This window comes from Mesoplodon bidens, assembly GCF_964165515.1.
Source record: "Mesoplodon bidens genome assembly, contig: HAP1_SCAFFOLD_84, whole genome shotgun sequence".
NCBI lineage: Eukaryota > Metazoa > Chordata > Mammalia > Artiodactyla > Ziphiidae > Mesoplodon > Mesoplodon bidens.
This window is the reverse complement of record NW_027672468.1, coordinates 352188-357297: the sequence shown is the minus strand read 5'-3', so window position 1 is coordinate 357297 and position 5110 is coordinate 352188. Positions and strand designations below refer to the sequence as shown.

The window sequence follows — 5110 nt, the reverse complement described above, 5'->3', positions numbered from 1 at the left end:
CAGTAACAAAGGCTATGGCACAAGAATACACACGGGACTATGTGATGGGAGTATGGCTTTCACCAGTTCCTCTTGGATTTATCTCTTCTTTGGCTCCAGAACCAAGGAATTAGCCTTATTTTTGTCTTTAGCTGGGTAGTTTAAATCATGAATTTTTTCAAAATTTGTAGAGATGAAAGAAAAACACCTTGAATTATGGAGGACACTAGAAATAGTACATTTTTACAGAGCAAGGGCTTCCTACCAGCATAGTCACTTCGAGGGTTTTTAACGTGAAAAGTACTCTGGCATATTTTTTCTTTGCTAGCCACTTTTTATTCTATTTTATTGTTTGTTTGTTTGTTTCTCTTCTCCACTTTATCATCTAGAGACCTGGGTAGTTCCCAGTGAAAGAGTGTTTTACAGATTCTAAGGGTGATTTGTAGGTAAAGACAGAAAATGATTTTTTTAACCTTCAAGTTCCATACCAAAAAAATGACTATAAACTTTCATGGAAGTAATTGAAAATGCAGATAATTTTAATTCCATTCCATTTTTCAGAATTCTCAATCGTAATCCTTTGCCGACAGTTGAAGATTCTTGTCTTTTTAAAGTGCCAGCATTAAAATATTTGTAAGTATTGTAACAGTTTCATGGCTCATGAGATAATTTCTGCTCCTTTTTACTTTCGTCAAAAATTGAGTACTTTGGCTAAACAGTCATATTTTGGATTTTAACTGGGTTATTGAAAATAAGAGTTACTGGCAAAGAAAAGGATTAAGAAAGAATATATATGGGTAAGAGAGCCAGCAGAGGATGAGAACAGTGTCGAAGAACACATATAGATAGGGAACATGAAGATGCATATAGGAATAGTATTTATCCAAGAAAGCAAAAAGGAATAAGGGGTACATTATTCTTTTTAAAAAGAGTGATCAAAAGAGGTAGATGCAATTGAAAATGAGAAGTGAGGATAATAGAAAATGATTGTACTGTTCAGCACCAAGGTCATTAATTTGATGATGCAAATTTAAATTTCTTCAAAAAGAGCTCTTTGGAATTATCATCTATGGCAAGTAAGAAGCCAAAGTGGAAGTAATCACATGTTAAGTATCTTTTTCAGTTTAGAAATTTTGTCTTTGGGTTTTATATCATGCATGTTTGGGCTTCTCCTTCAGAGACATGGGAACAGCACAAGTGTCACAGCAATTGAAAGCATCCTCATGATGACCCTTGAATTGGAAACACTGTAAGTTGATTTTTCTTACATTGATTTTCACTCAAATGTATTTTTAGGTTTGTTTGATTATATTCTTAAGTCAGGTTTATTTATGTATAATTTTCATTTAACAAAATTCACTCTTTTCAAATATACAGTGTGATGTGTTTTGACAAACGTATAGTTCTATAGCCACCACCACATTTGAGGTAAAGAAAACTTCTGCACTCCCAAAAGACCCCTCCTGTCCCTCTGTAGTCAATCCATCCTCCTGTCACTACCAGCCCCTGGCAACCACCAATCTGATTTTTGTCCATATAATGTTGCCTTTTCCAGAATATTTGATAAATGAAATCATGTGGTATGTAGCTTTTTGTTTTTGGCTTCTTTCACTTAGCCAGTCTCTTTGGAGATTCATCTGTTTTGTTGCACCTGTCAGTAGTAGCTCATTCCTTTTGAGCGCTGAGCAGTATTCTAGTTGTGTGGATACACAGTTTGTTTACGCATTCATCATTTGATGAACATTTGAGTTTCTTCTAGTTTTTTGGCTGTCATGAACAAAGCCTCTGAAAACCCTCACATGTGTGTGTGAACATATGTCTTGTGTGAGCATATGTTTTCATTTCTTTGGGGTAAAATACCTCAGGGTGGGATTGCTTCATCATATGCTAAGTGCCTATTGAACTTTTTAAGAAACTGCTGAACTGTTTTCTAAAGTGCCTGTGCCATGTTGCTTTCCCACAAGCAGTCTATGAGAGTTGCAGATGCTCTACATCTTCACCTGATCCTTATATTTGTTTTTTAAAAAACATTTTAGCCTTTCTAGTAGGTGTGTAGTTGAATCTCGTGGTTTTTGCCACATTTCGCATTTCGGTAATAGCTGATGATGTTGAGTGTCTATTCATGTGCAAATATCTTTTTAAATGAAGTGTCTGTTCAAATCCATTTTTAGTTGGATATTTATATTGAGATTTAAGAGTGCTTTATATAAAAAGCAATGGAAAAAGTCCTTGCTCTCAGATATGTGTTTAGTAAATATCTTCTCCCAGATTGTGACTTACCTTCATTATATTAAAGTGTCTCTGAAAACTAGAAGTGTTAAATTTTTGATGAACTCTAATTTAGCAATTTTTCTTAATTTTTCATATTTATTTAATTTATTTATTTGGTTGTGCTGGGTCTTAGTTGTGGCAGATGGGCCCCTTAGTTGCGGCTCATGGGCTTCTTAGATGTGGCATGCAAACTCATAGTTGAGGCATGCATGTGGGACCTAGTTCCCTGACCAGGGATCGAACCCGGGCCCCCAGCATTGGTAACTCGGTGTCTTAACCACCAGGGGAGTCCCTTAGCAATTTTTCTTAGATGGTTTCTGCTTTTTTTGTGTCTTAATCTAAGAAATCTTTCTCTGAGACCCCACTGTCTAACCCCAAATCACAAAGATTTTCTCCTACGTTTTCTTCCAGATGTTGTATATCTACATTTAGGTCTATGATTCATTTTGAGTTAATTTTCATATATGTTGTGAGGGAAGGGTCAAGCTTTATTTTTTGCAGTTTAAAAAACTATTTCTGTAGGACCCTATTGTGACAGTTTATTACACAACTTACTGCACCTTAAATTGTGCCATCCCCCCTCCAATATGGCAAGCTAATAGAAACTTTCTGTTACGCCAAGGCTAGTTGAGGGGATTGCGTGAGATTAGTATGCGGAAACGGCCCTGCATTTAGCAGTCTGTTCCAACCGTCTTTGTCAGGTCACCTGACAAATGACTGTCTTCACCGTGCCGTCACGCATTGGTCACTGCTCTAGCCTCATCTTCCTCAGCGTCCCACAGCATCTGCCACAATTGCGATCCCTCTCTTGTCAGCTAGATGCCCTCCTCTCTGGATATTAAAAATTATTTCCCTGTGTAACGATGATACTGTTAATACACAGTATTGAAGAAATTAAATTCCTACACAATAATATTACCTAATAAAGTGTTGCTATTCAAATTTCCCCAATTGTCTCTCTTATTAATATCATTTCTTTTAACAGCATTTTGAGGTATAATTGACATGCAATAATCTGTGTTCACACACACACATACATACACACCATGAAGACATCACGGAAATCAAAATGTCCATCACCTCAGAAAGTTTCTTAATGTCTCTTTGTAATTCTTCCTTCCCATCGTTCCTTGCACTTCCCAATCGCCATGCAACCATTGATCTGCTTTCTGTTTGCATTTTCTAGAATTTTATGTAAATGGAATCATACAGTGTATACTTTTTTCTAACTGGCTTCTAACTCAGCATGATTATTTTAATCTTCATCCATATTGTTGTATATATCAGTAATTCATTTCTGTTTATTGCTGAATAGCATTCCTTTATATGGATGTACCACCATTTATGTATTGACCATTGATGGACATTTGAGTTGTTTCAGTCTTTGTCTATTACAGATAAAGTTGCTATGAATATTTGTGTACAAGTCTTGTATGGATGTATACTTCCATTTCTCCTGGGTAAATGCCTGCCTGTAGAATGGCTGCATCATTGGTAAGTGTATGTTTAAGTTTTTAAGAAATACCTATTTTCCCTAGTGGTTTGATCATTTTACATCTCTACCAGCAGTGTATGAGAGCTGCATTTTCTTCACGTTGCGGCCAACATTTGCTATGCTCAGTATTTTTAAGTTTAGATAGTTTAATAGGTGTGTAGTTGTATCTCACTGTAGCATCCCTAATGATTAATCATGTCAAACATCTTTTCATATGCTTATTTTCCATCTGTATATCTTTGAATCGTTTATGTATATTTTTCTGGAGTTTTGAGAGTTCTTTATATATTCTGGAAATTAGTCCTTTATCCAATATGTAAGTTGCTAAGTATTTTCTCCCATTCTGTGACTCATCTTTTCGTTCTCTCAGGAGTGTCTTTTGCAGGGCAGAAATTCTTAATTTCGATAGTGTCTAATTTATCTATTTTTTTCTTTTATGCATTATGCTTTTGGTGTTGTATCTAAGAAATCTTGCCGAACTCAAGGTCATAAAATTTTTCACCTGTTTTGTTCTAGACGTTTTATAGTTTTATGTTTTACATTTAGATCTTTGAACCAATTTGAGTTCATTTCTGTATATGGTTTAGATGGAAGTTCTTTTTTTTTTCTTTTTGCACCTGGATATTCAGTTGTTCCAGCATCATTTGTTGAAAAGACTATCATTTCTCCACTGAAATGCCTTTGAACCTGAAAGTCAGTTCTCCACATCTCTGTACTTCAGAACTTTGTATTCTGTTCCTTTGGTCTTTTTGCCTATCTTTACACTACTATCACAATGCCTTGAAGGTGTAGCTTCATAATCCTTGAAATCAGTTACTGTTAGTTCTTCAACTTTGTTCTTTCTCAAAGTTGTTTTAGTTATTCTAAATTTTATTTCCATATGAATTTTAGAATTAGCTTGTCAATGTCTATAGAAAAGCCTACTGGGGTTTTGATGTATAAATCGATTTGGGGAGAACTGATGTCTCAACAATATTGAATCTTCTGATCCATGAATACTTTATATCTCTCCATTTATTTAGGTCTTTCTTAATTTCCCCTGACAATATTTTACAGTTTTCAGTGTGCAAGTCTTTTGTCAGATTTATTCTAAGTATTTTATATATTTGACTCTTTTATAAGTAGCATTTTAAAACTTTGATCTCTGATTGTTTGTTGAGACAAATTCATCTTTTTGTATGTTGATCTTGTACCCTGCAAACTTGATAAACTCATTTATTAGTTCCAGTAGCATTTTCGTAGCTTCTATCAGGTTTTCTACATAATCATGTTATCTGCAAATAAAGATAGTTTTACTTCTTCCTTTCCATTCTGAATATGTCTTTTCTTTTTGTTGCCCTATTGCACTGGCTAGAACCTTCAGTG

At 34.9% G+C, this 5110-nt stretch overlaps 1 long non-coding RNA gene across 1 annotated transcript; it reads left to right on the top strand.

The window, feature by feature from the left end:
* Positions 1-568: 568 nt before the first annotated feature.
* LOC308610179 lies at positions 569-4767 on the top strand. The gene is made up of 3 exons (XR_014014444.1): positions 569-612; positions 1158-1228; positions 3648-4767. It is a non-coding gene; the product is annotated as an uncharacterized lncRNA (long non-coding RNA).
* Positions 4768-5110: the final 343 nt, after the last annotated feature.